Genomic DNA, 18499 nt, shown 5'->3' on the forward strand with positions numbered 1-18499 from the left:
GACCCACGCAGCCACTGACACAGACCATGACCCTGCACAGACCCTGTCCCTGCACAGACACTGACCCTGCACAGACACTGACCCTGCACAGACACTGACCCTGCACAGACACTGACCCACACAGCCACTGACACAGACCATAACCCTGCACAGGCCTGACCCTGCACAGACCCTGACCCTGCACAGACACTGACCCGCACAGCCACTGACCCTGCACAGACACTGCACAGACACTGCACAGACCCTGACCATGCACAGACCCTGACCCTGCACAGACCCTGACCCTGCACAGACCCTGACCCTGCACAGACCCAGACCCTGCACAGACCATGACCCTGCACAGACACTGACCCTGCACAGACACTGACCCTGCACAGACACTGACCCTGCACAGACACTGACCTTGCACAGACACTGACCCTTCACAGACCCTTACCCCGCACAGACCCTGACCCTGCACAGACCCAGACTCTGCACAGACACTGACCCTGCACAGACACTGACCCTGCACAGACACTGACCCGCTCAGCCACTGACCCGCTCAGCCACTGACCCACTCAGCCACTGACACAGACCATGACCCTGCACAGACCCTGTCCCTGCACAGACCCTGTCCCTGCACCGACACTGACACTGCACAGACCCTGACCCTGCACAGACCCTGACCTTGCTCAGACCCTGACCAGACACTGACCAGACACAGACCCTGACCAGACACAGACCCTGACAAGACACTGACACTACACATGCACAGACACACACTGCACAGACACTGACCCTGCACTGACACACTCACCCTGCAAGACACACACTGACCCTGACACACTGACCCTGCACTGACACACTGACCCTGCACTGACACACTGACCCTGCACTGAGACACTGACACACTGACCCTGCACTGAGACACTGACCCTGTACTGAGACACTGATACACTGACCCTGCACTGAGACACTGACCCTGCACTGAGACACTGACCCTGTACTAAGACACTGACCCTGCACTGAGACACTGACACTGTACTGAAACACTGACACACTGACCCTGCACTGAGACACTGACACACTGATCCTGCACTGAGACACTGACCCTGCACAGACACTTACCCTGCACAAACACTTACCCTGCACTGAGACACTGACCCTGCACAGACACTGACCTGCACAGCCACTGACACAGACCATGACCCTGCACAGGCCCTGACCCTGCACAGACCCTGACCCTGCACAGACACTGACCCGCACAGCCACTGACACAGACCATGAAACTGCACAGACACTGACCCTGCACAGAAACTTACCCTGCACAGACACTGACCTTGCACAGACACTGACCCTGCACAGACCCTGACCCTGCACAGACCCTGACCCTGCACAGACCCAGAACCTGCACAGACCCTGAACCTGCACAGACCCAGACCCTGCACAGACACTGACCCTGCACAGACACTGACCCTGCACAGACACTGACCCTGGAAAGACACTGACCCTGCACAGACACTTACCCTGCACAGACCCTGACCCTGCACAGACCCTGACCCTGCACAGACCCTGACCCTGCACAGACCCAGACCATGCACAGACACTGCCCTGCATAGATACTGACCCTGCACAGACACTGACCCGCTCAGACACTGACCCACTCAGCCACTGACCCACTCAGCCACTGACACAGACCATGACCCTGCACAGACCCTGACCCTGCACAGACACTGACCCTGCACAGACACTGACCCTGCACAGACACTGACCCTGCACAGACACTGACCCTGCACAGACCCTGACCCTGCACAGACCCTGACCTTGCTCAGACCCTGACCAGACACTGACCAGACACAGACCCTGACCAGACACAGACCCTGACAAGACACTGACACAGACACACACTGCACAGACACAGACCCTGCACTGACACACTCACCCTGCAAGACACACACTGACCCTGACACACTGACCCTGCATTAACACACTGACCCTGCACTGAGACACTGACCCTGCACTGTTTCCCCCCCCCAGTTTCACTCCCTTCCTCCCACCATTCTCTCTCCCTTCCGTCCCCATTGTCTCCCTTCCCTCCCCTCATTCTCTCCCCATCTCCCCCATTCTCTCTCTCTTCCTCCGCTCCTCCATTTTCTCTCTCAATTCCCTCCCTTATTCTCTCTCCCCGTCCATTCTCTATCCACCCTCCTCCATTCTCGCTACCCCCCCCATTCTCTATCTCTTCCTCCGCTCCTCCATTTTCTCTCTTTCAATCCCCTCCTCTATTCTCTCTCTCCCCATCCATTATCTCTCCACCCTCCTCCATTCTCTCTCCACCCTCCTCCATTCTCTCTACCCCCCATTTTCTCTCTGACCTGCACAGACACACAGCCACTGACCTGTGCAGACACTCACGCAGCCACTGATCTGCACAGACAGACCTGCACAGTCCCTGACCCTGCACAGACCCTGACCCTGCACAGACCCTGACCCTGCACAGACCCAGACAATGCACAGACACTGCCCTGCATAGATACTGACCCTGCACAGACACTGACCCGCTCAGACACTGACCCGCTCAGCCACTGACCCACTCAGCCACTGACACAGACCATGACCCTGCACAGACCCTGACCCTGCACAGACACTGACCCTGCACAGACACTGACCTTGCACAGACACTGACCCTGCACAGACACTGACCCTGCACAGACCCTGAACCTGCACAGACCCTGACCTTGCTCAGACCCTGACCAGACACTGACCAGACACAGACCCTGACCAGACACAGACCCTGACAAGACACTGACACAGACACACACTGCACAGACACAGACCCTGCACTGACACACTCACCCTGCAAGACACACACTGACCCTGACACACTGACCCTGCATTAACACACTGACCCTGCACTGAGACACTGACCCTGCACTGTTTCCCCCCCCCAGTTTCACTCCCTTCCTCCCACCATTCTCTCTCCCTTCCGTCCCCATTGTCTCCCTTCCCTCCCCTCATTCTCTCCCCATCTCCCCCATTCTCTCTCTCTTCCTCCGCTCCTCCATTTTCTCTCTCAATTCCCTCCCTTATTCTCTCTCCCCGTCCATTCTCTCTCCACCCTCCTCCATTCTCGCTACCCCCCCCATTCTCTATCTCTTCCTCCGCTCCTCCATTTTCTCTCTTTCAATCCCCTCCTCTATTCTCTCTCTCCCCATCCATTATCTCTTCACCCTCCTCCATTCTCTCTCCACCCTCCTCCATTCTCTCTACCCCCCATTTTCTCTCTGACCTGCACAGACACACAGCCACTGACCTGTGCAGACACTCACACAGCCACTGATCTGCACAGACAGACCTGCACAGTCCCTGACCCTGCACAGACCCTGACCCTGCACAGACTCTGACCGTGCACAAACCCTGACCGTGCACAGACCCTGACCGTGCACAGACCCAGACCCTGCACAGACCCAGACCCTGCACAGACCCAGACCCTGCACAGACCCTGACCCTGCACAGACACTGACCCTGCACAGACACTGACCCTGCACAGACACTGACCCTGCACAGACACAGACCCTGCACAGACACTGACCCTGCACAGACACTTACCCTGCACAGACCCTGACCCTGCACAGACACTGACCCGCACAGCCACTGACACAGACCATGACCCTGCACAGGCCCTGACCCTGCACAGACCCTGACCCTGCACAGACACTGACCCGCACAGCCACTGACACAGACCATGAAACTGCACAGACACTGACCCTGCACAGAAACTGACCCTGCACAGACACTGACCCTGCACAGACACTGACCCTGCACAGACACTGACCCTGCACAGACACTGACGTGGCACAACACTGACCCTGCACAGACCCTGACCCTGCACAGACCCTGACCCTGCACAGACCCAGACCCTGCACAGACCCTGACCCTGCACAGACCCAGACCCTGCACAGACACTGACCCTGCACAGACACTGACACTGCACAGACACTTACCTGCTCAGCCACTGACCCGCTCAGCCACTGACCCACTCAGCCACTGACACAGACCATGACCCTGCACAGACCCTGTCCCTGCACAGACCCTGACCCTGCACAGACACTGACCCTGCACAGACACTGACCCTGCACAGACACTGACACTGACCCTGCACAGACCCTGACCCTGCACAGACCCTGACCTTGCTCAAACCCTGACCAGACACTGAACATATACAGACCCAGACCAGACACAGACCCTGACAAGATACTGACACTACACATGCACAGACACACACTGCACAGACACTGACCCTGCACTGACACACTCACCCTTCAAGACACACACTGACCCTGACACACTGACCCTGCACTGACACACTGACCCTGCACTGACACACTGACACACTGACCCTGCACTGAGACACTGACCCTGCACTGAGACACTGACCCTGCACTGAGACACTGACCCGGTACTGAGACACTGACCCTGCACTGAGACACTTACACTGTACTGACACACTGACACACTGACCCTGCACTGAGACACTGACACTGATCCTGCACTGAGACACTGACACACTGACCCTGTCCTGAGACACTGACCCTGTACTGAGACACTGACACACTTACCCTGTACTGAGGCACTGACACACTGACCCTGCACTGAGACACTGACCCTGGACTGAGACACTGACCCTGGACTGAGACACTGACCCTGCACTGAGACACTGACCCTGCACGGAGACACTGACACACTGACCCTGCACTAAGACACTGACACATTACCCTGTACTGAGACACTGACCCTACACTGACACACTGACCCTACAGTGACACACTGACACCAGCTCTGTGGGGCAGCTGCAGGGGAAGGGGGTGGTTGGGTGTGTCCTACCTTTCACTGTGGAGCTTGGTTGGGGGGGGAGCCATCATGGTTGGGGGGGGGAAGCCACCTCACTTCCAGTTCTCGCTGGAGAGGCTCCGCTGTCACTAACCCCGCCCCCACCCTCTGCAGCTGCAGTCAGGCCGGCCTCTGCTCTCCTCCCTGCATTCTTGCTCTCTGCTGCCCCCACCTTCTCTGGTCAAAGCTGGGACAGCCACAAAAAATGGGACATTTAAAGTAAGTCAGGCAGTCGGGACAGACCTTAAAAAAACGGGACTGTCCTGGCTAAACCGCGATATCTGGTCACCCTAATCATATACCCAGTATCACAAGCATGCTGCCTAGTTCTCAAGAGAAAGGGCCATAAGCCCGAAACGCGTAGGTGTCCTGTTTTTGTACTTTTGATCTATTAAACTTTTATTGTGGGAACGCACCTCTGTGTCAACTTTTGCTTTAGTGGAACCAGTGCCTCGTTTTTTTCTCTCTTTGTTCCTGTTCATCCACCTCAACGGAGGCACGGTACACCCCAGGAGTTGTGACATACCAGGCTCTACAATTGCGTGAGTAATACTCTATATTGAGCCTCTTTCACTCTCCTTTTCCCAAGTGGCTGCAAGGAATCTGTTTGTCGCCCCATGTTATTACCATGATGCTGTACTAACGCTGGACACCGGCACGTGTATACTGTCCTTACCTCATTGCATGTGGGACTTTATTTTCCAGTTACACATCTAACAGGTAAACGGGTGCAACCTTATATTCCAGCCTTATTTTTGCTTTCTCTGGAGTGGTAATCCGCTATATATTCATAGATACTACCTATGTTTGCTGAGATTTTTGTTTAGAGCACAATGCAACTTATTTTTTCCCTAACTTCTTTCAAAACTAAAGCTGTCTCACATTTTTATCTGGTCTGTAACTGTTGCATACGCCTATAATTCTTGGTAAAACATTTTATAATTAAAATAAATACATTCTCTATCTCCCTCTTCCCCATTCTGTCTCTCCGGCCCATTCTCTATAAGAGTTAGGCAAGAGTTTGGGAATGGATTGATCCTGGTATTCTTGATTCAATAATTTGACATCAACTAGGCCCATCTACTGGCAGCTTTTGAAATCCTGTATTTCAAACTCTTTTAAAGTAAGGTGCACAGCCTTATATTGTGTATCTACCTTTCTGATAATGAAGATAATGAACCTGCTACTTACCTCTATTATGTTCTTTACTGTGGCCTCATGTATAGAGTATGTCAAAAATGCGCAAAGTGGTGGACGCGGGATTATTATTTTTTGGGGTGGGGGGGGGGGGCGTGGCGGTTGCAGGGGTCTTGCGCTCTTCCCTGAGGCATCTAAATTAAATGCCTGGGGACCACGCTAGGCCTATGCATCCTCAACTTACCGGGATTCAGCTGGCTTCTGGACACGTCACCATGGCATCGTGGCGTCAAATGACGCTGCGGGTCACGGGACGTCAAATGACGCCGGTTCAGCGGCAAGGGGGGGCGTGAGCAATGGGGCTGGCCGGCAGGGAAGCGCAGCGCAGAAACTTTGTGCACCCCTGCTGTATGTTATTCTCTCTATCAACTACAGTACAACCATCTCTCCCCTGGCTCACACCCAATGTAATAATACACCCTGGACTACTCAAAGCCTTGCATTATGTTCGACCCCTTACTTTGCGCACCCCTGAAATATAGCTAAAGCAAAAACATACCCGAAACACATAGTAACACTCATACCAGTCATATCCCCCATTTACCAAAATTGATTATAAAAAACATCAATGTAAATATAATAATGGTCCTTCCATAGATAAACATATAAACACTTACTCACTATTGTATTATATTTGAAACCTCTGAAATTACGTATAAGTGAGGAAATGTCCCTTTCAAGGGCTCTGTAAGTTTGCATCGAGCTCTTTTGATGTCAGTTTTAAACTTTTCTCTAGGTTTCCTCCTTAACCTCTGCCAGTCATGGTTATTATCAGCTTTTTAAATGGGGCTCCGCTATCTGTATTTGATTTTTCCGTGAGTCAACTGCTGGTTCCACTATCAAGGACCATCTAGTCAGGAGTCATTATGAGGAACATTCAAGGACTAGTAATAAGGACCATCGGTGGGAATAAAGTGCAAGGACGATTTAAATGTGCCAGATGTCAAGCATGTGAAGGACAACAAAAGTTTTAACAATGGTGATGGGACAAGAACATATAATAAAATCATTCATTAATTGTAGAAGCGGTGGAGGTGTATATATTTTATCCTGTCCATATTCCTGGACTGTAGGAAAAACGAAAAAATAATTTAGGAGATACCAATTGGCTGCACTATATAAACAGCGTGAGTAACGGCCAATAATAAAGTTAAACTATCTTTGGAATTGGATCCATACTAGTAGGAGCCTCTATGTAAGGGGAACCAGCAGATGTATCAGGGAACAACTAAATACCGATAGTGGGGTCATATCTGTCCCAAGATGTTTTAAGGGGAATTACATTTAAATCAACTGGATTTTTTTTAATCGGGTACTGCGTTATAAAAATGCTACTTATTTAAGCATTGTGAGAGGTGTACATACACAAATTTAAGCATAAAGAGAAAATAGGGCAGGGGGAATCTGATGTTGCTTATTGTTTTATTTGGCCACCAGTCTTGCCCAGTTATTGGGTACAAAGAAAGAAAATCCTATATTTTACTAAACACACATAATTGGCTAAATTCTATGAATTACAAATTGTCAAAAGATCAACTTTTTGATTCAAAAGAATTACACAGGGTTTGATTTTCCTCCGACTAAAAGTACGAAACATGTGAATTTAGTTATGGGATTTAATTTAAAAGCCTCTGACTCTTATTTTAGGTGAAATAAAAGTTATACTCACAGTGCACCTGTTCCGTTAGCATTGCAGCCCCAGCATACTGTACAGATAGATATTAGCAGTCCAGTGGCTGTAGGTGAGATTCTTATAGAAACGGTCATCCTAAGGTATTTATCTCCTCCTAACTCCCTATTGTACTCAGCATCATTTACCCTTGGGGTGCCAGACAGACTGGCTTCACCCTGTCCTGCAATACTTTGCCTATCCCTCCAGCAGACGAAGGGTTACACACGTAGTGAGTTTTCTCTGGTCACAGCATTGCCAGATCTCCCAGATGACACACCGTGTTTTTACCAGCAGGTATTTCCTTATAGAGTTTACGCAGCATTCCACAATGTGTTATACATGACTGCGCTGATATAATACACTTAGCTATGTCGCGCTCTCTAGAGTCTTTATACAGACTCAACAGGATTTTAAAACTTCAATCCGTGTGGATTATTTAAAATCCCCCTATGTTGCTCTGCTGTCCAGCTGCCCCACCCACTTATCTGTGATTTGAGAGAGGGTGAAACAGGGAGCTGGCTGGTCAGGGTGAGAGAGACAAAGAAACACACATACAGAGTCACAAAACACAATCACAATACAGACACACACACATTTATTTTTGTGTAACAGTGTTTTCCCCCTCAATCGCAGATAGGGGCCATTACAGGGTGTGCGTGGTGCATACCTGCTGGTAACAAGAGGGCTGAGTCGTCCGCGATGACTTTGGGATACAGGAACAGGCTTCTGGGGTCCATACCCCACATAATACTTAGCAGTGCAGCGCCTCCATCTGCCGTAGGCTCCAGGGATATGGAGATGATCTCCCACGGTAGAACTTGTACCTCTCCCCCCAGTTAGATCACACACCAGGCCGGAGGTATATTGCAAACAGGAACAGTTTATTACTACACACTTTGCAGTAAAACAACAGCTACTCAGCAGTCTTCTGCTGGATACAGTCTCTTAAGATCAGCTCTCACTGGAGATGGTCCCTGGACCGCCACTACAGGCCAAGGACCGCCACTACAGGCCAAGGGCACCCGCAGCCAAGGCCGCTTTATACATTATGCCGACTAGGCACAGTGCCCGGGGCCTACGAACCTTTTAGGGCCTACAATATTTCAACAAAAATAAATCACAAAATAAGAGAAAACAGCAAATTTGAATTTAAAATGCCTTCGAAGTATCGATACCTTTAAATATCGAAACAAAAGTATCAATGCCAAATATCGCTAGTATCGAAAGAAACAAGCAAATTATATGAAATTAGCATAAAAATTAGTAAATATATCGGACACGCAGGCCTCTAGAAATAAAAGTGCTTAGGGCCTACGAAGGTCTTAAAATGACCCTGCCCGCAGCCGTCCTAGCTCTTCCTCACCTCCCTAGCGTAGGCAGAGGTATAATCACACTCACTCCTCCCCGCAGGGAAGAGCACATGCGAAGGCCCCAATCTCAGGCTCCCAGTCGTGTGACCTGCCTTCCTCAGAGGGAATGAACAACCCACAAATTTAGGGCGGTCTTGCCCTTAAGTACAGCCAGAAGGCGGGCACCCCGTTGTCCCAGCTACAACAGGATGAACCACCCCCAGCTGTCACTTAAGTGCAGTACGAAAGGTGAAGGAGAAAACCCCATACCAACTACTGGCAAACCTGTAAATACAAGGGATTACTGCCAGCCCATTGTGTAGAATAGTAGCCAGGGGATACCCTGCAACACTCTCCCTCTGGTGGATTCTCAACGACCCCGCTTGGGTCCTACTTTTTCAGGTACCATCTCTGATGAAACCTGAACAAACAAAATAACTTTCACATGATCATCCACTACTATGCACGATATACATTTTCAAAGGGAAAAACAGCACGTCATGTATTCACGAAACACATAAAATGGCTGTACATTTTAACGTAGGTTCCTCCAACATGGAGAACCCTTCCTTCAGTAATCGTACTCAGGATCAGGCTTTCGCACTAGCGCTCCCGACTCATCAGTAACCGTAATAGAGAACACCCTTTTAGGATTTATTTCTGAGATGTACTCTACCCTGTCCAAATAAACTGAATGCCCTACCTTCCAAACTTGTACGAGATAGGCTATCCTCTCATGTATATTATGAAGTGTACTTCTGTTGTGCTCTAGTACGTAAGCTTTTACAGCTTCCACTAGCCATTGTTCCCGATTGGTATCAATTTCCCTCATTATCGGCTCAGTGACGTATGGATACTCAAACCCATGAAAGGTTATATGCCATTCAGCTCGACTAATCTTGGTGAGCTGACGACCTTCAGCTCTACCTGGCAATACCCAGTAGAAGGGTTCTTGCACCGGCGGTACATAATTGGTAGCAATATTACCTGTAGGCTGTATATGACGCGCTATAATGTCGGTGTCTACTTTTCTCATCACTTATGCAGCTGCATCAGGACTAAATACTCCTACCATCCACCAATCATGCATTATATCCTCGGTTTTGAGTAAGAACCTTGTGCGGTCCATAAAGGGTACATATCCCTGGAACCCATAATGCCACCATGGATAAGAACTAGCGGGCTTTGTGGCAACAACACCGGTATGTGAGGTAGTGTCGGTGTAAGTAGAAACATCAGATGTGACAGAAATAGCATTATGACTAAAACCACTATTTACACTGCATACATCTATATCATCAACAATATAACTATACTATCATCGGCAATATTATTATCATCAGTCAACATCTTATTCCCGTAAGACCAATCCTTCCAGTCTGAAGAGGGAATATGAGTCTTAGAGACCTGCAGGATCCTCTTTTTCAAGTAATGAAATCTCGTGGCCCTATCAGATTCTCCAGGCGGTAACACACCCTCAGACAATCGGGCTGACAGGGTTCACTGGTCAGAAGAGCAGCAAGAGTCCTGTAGACCACTGTAATGGTCGAGGGCAAAGGGCCTTTGAATGTGTCCAAGTCCTTAACAATTAAATCCCTAGAACCCGACACTAAAGTAATACTCAGTATTGGCTGAGAAGCAATGGGTTTTGGCCTTGGTGTGGAACCTTGTACATAGTCTTGGTACCCCGCCAAACCCACAGTAGTAGAAACATCCGGACACACCGGAGGTGGATCATCTTTTAGGGCCACTTTCAGGTTATCCCTGCGTTCACTTACTGTATAGAGCGAATGAATGCCATCGGAGCAACACAAGGGGTAATATCAGTACTCACCGGAGCGGGGAATGAAGACTTCTCATCCGCCCCAGCAGTTGCTATAAGCAGGATGTACTCTCTGGCAAGTGGTACAGGATCCTGGCGCTTTTCCAGATCCTTCACCGGAAGGGTGTCGACATCCAGTCGTTGCGTAGAGGTGGGGCTTTGTCGACGTCCGCCACGTGGACATCAGCACGGGAAGATACCTCCATCAGTACCGGAGATGCATTGACTAGGCCTTGTGTCACATCCACGATCGGTAGGCTCATCCGTCTCTCAGGTCTCACGGCACCATTCGGGTTATCTCCAGTCTCGGCTGGCATACTCATCAGTGGCCGAAACACCACTGAAGAATGACGGCTACTGGTGCAGGAAGAGGGAAGGGACACATCCGCAGGGGACAAGCACCGGATCATTTCCGTGTTATCAGCGGCAATCAGCAAGACCAGTCCCGGCTCAAGCGCCTCTGAGAACAACAGTACCTAATCACCCCAGGCAGTCACTTTACCTAACATCTCGTGGGCTGGTTCCGGTTCACCGGCCGTCTCTGTTTCCTCTGCGTGGACCGGGTCTGTAACTATCTCAGCTTTCTCTGTGGTCATCGGGACACTCGAACCTCCTTGGACCTCAGCTAGGGCACATGGACCCTCCAAAGCCTCCATGGTTGAGGTTGCTTTTTCTTTAGCAGCGGCATCAACCGCCCAAGTATTGGGGTCGGTCACATCCTTCTCAACGAATTCAGTAGGCCTCGTCAGCGTAGGCCTCAGGAACGGTGCTCCGCAGCAAGCACACTGGGCTCCCCAGGCTAGTTCGCCACCTGGTAGTCGGTATTGAGTAAACTCCATGGCGCTGGACATACTCAGTGTTCGCTGAACACAAGGGCACAAGAGTAAAAGGTAGCTTGATCCTTTCACTCGTCAGGCTCCAAAGAACTGAGGGTGCAGTCCGCTGCATCCGGTACCTCCCTTATTCTCCATAGACTTTAGGCATTGGTTGTCAACTTGTCCCCTCTCTCTGGTGGAGATTAGAGATGGGGCACTCGGTGACGTAGACAGGGCGTGACTCTGGCTAAATGCTGAGCCAGTAACATCGCTTGGGTGGGGTTCTGGCTGCAGAACGTTGCAGCGAGACGTGCAGTCCTTTTGCAAACAGCACATGCGCTCTCCAGCGTTGGCGGGAGATGCCATTTTAGATCATGTAACTCATATGGCAGATTCCCAGGCAAGGGAACCTTAATTTTGGGTACAGTTCTTTCATAGACCACGCCGTGACCGCAATTCCGGCAGGAATCCGTTCTTTGTGGTTCCTCACAGCACATAGATCAGCAGTCCACCAAGAGTAGGTTGTACACCAGGATAGCAAAGCTCCATCTCAATACGCTGTACATTTTCTTAGTTCATTACAAGCACTCTGTGTTGTATAGTCTGGCTACTGGCTAGTAGTACTCAGGGCATCTTCCCAATGCAGTACTCTTATGCCGCCCCTTCTAGGCTGCCGGTTTTGCAGACCTTTCCTATGGTGGCTCCTGGGGCTTGCAGGTACTCCCCACTTCTAGGTATCTCTACTACCTGCCTTAGGGTGACTTAAAACAGCAATAGCCTTTTGTGTCTACAGACCATTCACCCGATAGGGCCATCTAGGTCATATGTGTGAAGTTACTCTCCTCCTAACTACACCCAGCTCCTTTATTCAGTACTTGCTCTGGAAGCGTACCTTGTTACTTCCAGCTTTGTGTAACGGTATTTCTGGCCCGGCCTGACCCACCCAATCTCACATTGGCCCCTGTGGTCTAACCGGACCCCATTACAGTGTAGGTATGTCTGATGGTGCACCTGCTGGCTACAGGACTCCTGAGTCTCCCGCATGATGGTGTGTGGGGAGAACCCGTCTGACAGGCAGCTCAGGTAGTGTGCTGAGTCTCACCTAGTTCCAGTGCAGCGCCTCCACCTCACCAGGGTCCCTGCGTCCGCATGGGGATGATCCTGACGAGGAACTCCTCCGTGGTGCTCCTCTCTGTACACTCATTCCACAGATGTACACGAGAGGATTTCTGAATGAACACATCTTTATTGAATGATGTGGGCTAGCTGCCCCTCGCAGTTGAATTCTAGCCTCTCATGATTATCCACTCTGCTTCCCTTCAAAGTTGATTCGTTCCTTTAATAGGGATTCCCTATCCCCGCAGGGATCACTATCCTGTGCCAGGTCCCTGGACACAGTCTCCTCTGGAGTTACCGCAACTCTTCCTCTCAGCAGAACTCAGGTCTCATACCAAGACTCTCCAGCAACTCCTGCTGGGCTTGAACTAGAACTAAGAACTATACAGCAAACTAACTTTAGAGCACAGTGCTGTGCCTTATGTAACTTCTGAGGCTGACACACCTCTGACATCACTAACCATGGAGTCAGAGCATGTGACCAGTCCCAGCCATACACAGGGCACCCCACCAGGGTGTGAGGGTAAACCTCCATAATTACTGCTGGCATGCCCACACTTACCAGGCCTTACTGCCAACAGGAGAGATGACTGTAGGCATTTTACATGACCGCTACATTCTCCCCCTGGTGAATCCCATCGTCCTCGCTGGGACCTAAATTTGTACACCTTCTTCCAGGAAGCACTGTAACATAGGACATAATTATGTTAACATTCACATACAAATTTTCAGAATACCATAACAATGACTACAGTACATTCCGCCAAGCCCGCCCCGACCAGCAGCCACGAACCCGCGTAATGTGTTAGTACCCCCTAAAAATAGTGATCTGGGTCAGGTTTTCTCACCTCCCTATTACCCATATCCAAGACCGTGACATAGTAATGCCGAGGCGATCCTCTCTCTGGCCTATAGGTCACCCTATGTTTGTGGGCATTTCTCCCTATGCTCCATACTCGCATCAGGGTGTCTATCCTTTCCTCCGCCTTCTTACCTACAATGGCGCTCCCCCTATTGACTAAATACAGCTCTATAGTTTCTTGGAGCCACGTTTCCCTATTGTCCTCAATTTCATCCATCAGGGGCTCCGGAACATAGGGATACTCCAACCCGTGGGACTTTTTATACCGGACTATTATAGCCCTCTCCGCCCTACTGACCCTGGTCAGATCAGCATTACCTGCCCTCCCAGGTAACACCCATGATAGGGGCTCATCAGGATCGACCGGATCTGACAGTGTGTCGGGACCCATGGGCGCTATGTCTCTACGCTCCAGCTGGAACCACCTCTTCTGTAATTCCTTGTCCCTCTGCTCGGGTGTGAACTCTCCCTCTTTCCACCAGAAATCTACCACGTCCTCCCGCCGGATGAGGAACCGAGTACGGTCCATCCACGCGGAGTACCCTTCAAATAGCGGGGCCCACCACCGGGTCTCCTTAAATGGGTTAGGCCCTGGTTCCCTGTCGTCGTCAAATGAAAATACCCCTGACGACCTCGTGGATCGCGATGGGAACCACCTCGAGGACCCCGGAGCCTTTACTGCCGGTTGGGGTGCTGTATCTGCCACCCTCAATTCTCCCCCTCCCCGTGAATCGCCCTCCGTAGCGCCACTGCGCTGCCTTTCTCCAGTCCGTCTTCCCTCGCCCCCCGGTGAATTGTCCACGTACTCCAGGCTAGGCGGTGAACCCGGTGACCGTGTGATGGGGGTAGGGGTATTAACTAGGGCATGGGGCTGGGCATAGGGACACGGAACGGGACCCCACGCGGTTACGACCCGCTCCTGGCTGTCCGTAGACTGGTCCAAGGATGATCTCTCACCCTCCTCAGTCCTGAGATCGTCTCTCCAATTTCTGGGCCTTGTAAGTGATCGGGGACCTTCCCCCGATCGCCGAAGCGTCGCTGCTTTTTCTTCATGGGTTCCGCCGTCGCCACCGGAAGTGACGTCTTCCCCGGAACCGGAAGCGTCGCCATCTTGCGTGGGACCCCCATGCGGGATCTCTTCTTCCACGACGACATCCGGTTGCTCCGCCGTCGCCGTCGGAAGTGATGCCGCCACTCCACGTGCGCAGTGGGCCTGGCGCGGCCCTTCCAGCGCTTCACCGTCTGTTGTGACCAGGTAAGAGATAGGGCTTTTTGGCTTACCCGTCCGCAGGGGTGTAGGCGTCTCTCTCCCGTCTCCGCCAGGTCCTGGGATGGCGGGACTCCGTCGGTCGGATCGCCGATCTGCGGGGGACGTCCTGCCACTCACCCCACGGGGTGTCGTTCTCCCGGTATGCCTTTTCAGCTCCGTTTTTACTACCGCCAGCTCACGGAGGTCCTCATCTGAGTAATCCCCTCGCCCGGACTTAGGGGTCTCCGGGCGGGGTGACAGTCTCTTTTCCCCGAACGCGGGGGTTGGTTCAGCCGCCTCAATCGCCAGTGACCCAGCCGACTTGACCGGCTCCAGTCCCTTGTTTCCGGGACTCGCGCGGTTGCTCCATAGCGCGCCCGGGGACTCGGCGGAGCGCCTTGTCACGTCCACCGGGGGGTCAGCAGGCTGTATAGGAATGAATGTGGGCATAGGCCACAGGTACAAAGTCCCGCAATGAGGGCAACGTGCCGCTGTATTGACCGTGCCTCCAGGCAGCCCGCATTGTAGGCAGAGGCCGACCACCGTCTCGGTACCAGCCACCCGTACCACCAGTAGCCCGCCGGGTACTGAGTAGGGCTGGGTGGAGACCATCGTGCCCACAGTGGAGGAGCAGGCCATTCTTTGTACAGGAGCCACTTCCTGTACAGGTCTCTCCTTCTCAGTGGCTCCTCGCAACTGACTGATGGAAGTTGCTGGATCCGCCACTCCCTGCTTCGGCTCCTCCCTTCTCTGACAGAGCTGGAACCCGCCCCCAGGGGTTGCAATTATGGGCGGGTCCCACAGGGGAATATCATGCCCCTTAATTAAGGCCGCACCTCTCTCAGTCCTGGTGGGCGCGGTTAGCGTTTTCGCGCCAATTTCCCCACAAGGGTGGGGGTCTTTTCCCGCGGCTAGTTCCCGCCTTTTCCTGGCAGCCGCCCTCTGTGCAAGATAACTATCCTTTTTGCACGGCTCTTCCACGGCCGGAACTACTTTTTGTAGTGGCGCCGTCTGGATATCAGTCCCTGGGCCCAGTGGGTGCATCCCCACAGGCCATAGTTGAAAGTCACTCCCCCTGGTAGAAATCAGGGGAGGGTCCCATAGACTTAGCGGTTGACTCAGCACAGGGGCTGAATTAGTCACTGTCCATCCCGGCGCAGCCCTAGCTTTCACGCCATGCCCCCTTTCAGGGCGGGGCTCTGCTGTTCGCGCCATTCCCGGCCAGCTTTTTGCAAGTCCTGCACCAGCCACATTTTCTGTAACTGTCCCATGCGGTTTCCCTAGCAAGCGGGAACCGCCATTTTGGTTGACTTTTGAGCCCAAAAAGTCCATCTGTTTGCTCTCCTCACGGGGTTCTCCCCCAATTATTACAATTTCCTCACACTCTTCAAGGGTGGCCCCTCGCTGTCCCATACAGGATAAAAACGGGGCAGCCATAGCCTGCGCTCCGCTCCAGAGCAGCCTGGTCAATGACAACTCGGCGACCGTTTGCTCTTCAGTGGGTTGCACGCCACGGGTGCCCTCCCCATCAGCCTCTGGTCGCCATTTTATGTTCTCCGCACCACGCGGATCCTCCATCCTCTCGTAGCAGTTGTCGTACATGGGGCTCCGCTCTGCGGGGCAGCCTCCACATCAGTACAATAAAGATGTTCAGATGCACCACCACATGTGTACCCGAACTAGGCTTGACTCAATGTGCACTACCTCAGGCTAGGCTCACTCTCTCAGTGTCTGCTGTGACTCCTTCCTCCCAGTCTGTGCTCCCTACGGTGAGTGTCTGGAATGGGCTAGGTACTCTGGCTTCTGCCATGCAGTACTTGGGGCGTCTACCTGTCTTGGTCAGCCTAGCGCAGACCCTCTCCAGGACTCCTGACCAAGTTAACAGGCTATCCCTTCTGGCATCCTACCAACTAGCACTGCCTCAAGGTGACTCGGTCAGCTATAACCCGGCTCCAGACCCCTCACTCCCTTCAGGCTCCTAGGTTGTCCCTGCGAACTGACAATATCCCGTCAGCCCCCTGACCACCCCTAGGTCCGTCCCTACGCAGCACAAAGTGGCAGCAGACACTCTCCCTGTTTCCCAGTGTGCCTAGCTAGAGCCTGTCCTGATGACAGATCTGATCTCAGCAGCTCGCCTCCAAATGTAACGGTATTTCTGGCCCGGCCTGACCCACCCAATCTCACATTGGCCCCTGTGGTCTAACCGGACCCCATTACAGTGTAGGTATGTCTGATGGTGCACCTGCTGGCTACAGGACTCCTGAGTCTCCCGCATGATGGTGTGTGGGGAGAGCCCGTCTGACAGGCAGCTGAGGTAGTGTGCTGAGTCTCACCTAGTTCCAGTGCAGCGCCTCCACCTCACCAGGGTCCCTGCGTCCGCATGGGGATGATCCTGACGAGGAACTCCTCCGTGGTGCTCCTCTCTGTACACTCATTCCACAGATGTACACGAGAGGATTTCTGAATGAACACATCTTTATTGAATGATGTGGGCTAGCTGCCCCTCGCAGTTGAATTCTAGCCTCTCATGATTATCCACTCTGCTTCCCTTCAAAGTTGATTCGTTCCTTTAATAGGGATTCCCTATCCCCGCAGGGATCACTATCCTGTGCCAGGTCCCTGGACACAGTCTCCTCTGGAGTTACCGCAACTCTTCCTCTCAGCAGAACTCAGGTCTCATACCAAGACTCTCCAGCAACTCCTGCTGGGCTTGAACTAGAACTAAGAACTATACAGCAAACTAACTTTAGAGCACAGTGCTGTGCCTTATGTAACTTCTGAGGCTGACACACCTCTGACATCACTAACCATGGAGTCAGAGCATGTGACCAGTCCCAGCCATACACAGGGCACCCCACCAGGGTGTGAGGGTAAACCTCCATAATTACTGCTGGCATGCCCACACTTACCAGGCCTTACTGCCAACAGGAGAGATGACTGTAGGCATTTTACATGACCGCTACATTTGTTTCACTGTAAGCTTGTCCTGTTATCGAACTCAGCAGCGCCTCCAAATGTAACAGTGTTTCCCCATCCCCTCTGCCAATCACAGATAGGGCCATTATAGGGTGTGTTTGGTGCATACCTGCTGGCAACAAGAGGACTGAGTCGTCCGCGATGACTTTGGGATACAGGAACAGGCTTCTGGGGTCCATACCCCACATAATACTTAGCAGTGCAGCGCCTCCATCTGTCGTAGGCTCCAGGGATATGGCGATGATCTCCCACGGTAGAACTTGTACCTCTCCCCCTAGTTAGATCACACACCAGGCCGGAGGTATATTGCAAACAGGAATGGTTTATTACTACATACTTTGCAGTAACACAACAGCTACGCAGCAGTCTTCTGCCGGATACCGTCTCTTTAGATCAGCTCTCACTGGAGATGGTCCCTGGACCGTCACTACAAGCCAAGGGCACCCACAGCCATCCTAGCTCTTCCCCACCTCCCTAGCCGAGGCAGAGGTATATCACACTCACTCCTCCCTGCAGGGAAGAGCACATGCGAAGGCCCCAATCTCAGGCTCCCAGTCGTGTGACCTGCCTTC

The sequence above is a fragment of the Ascaphus truei genome, chromosome 3 (genome assembly GCF_040206685.1).
Source record: "Ascaphus truei isolate aAscTru1 chromosome 3, aAscTru1.hap1, whole genome shotgun sequence".
NCBI lineage: Eukaryota > Metazoa > Chordata > Amphibia > Anura > Ascaphidae > Ascaphus > Ascaphus truei.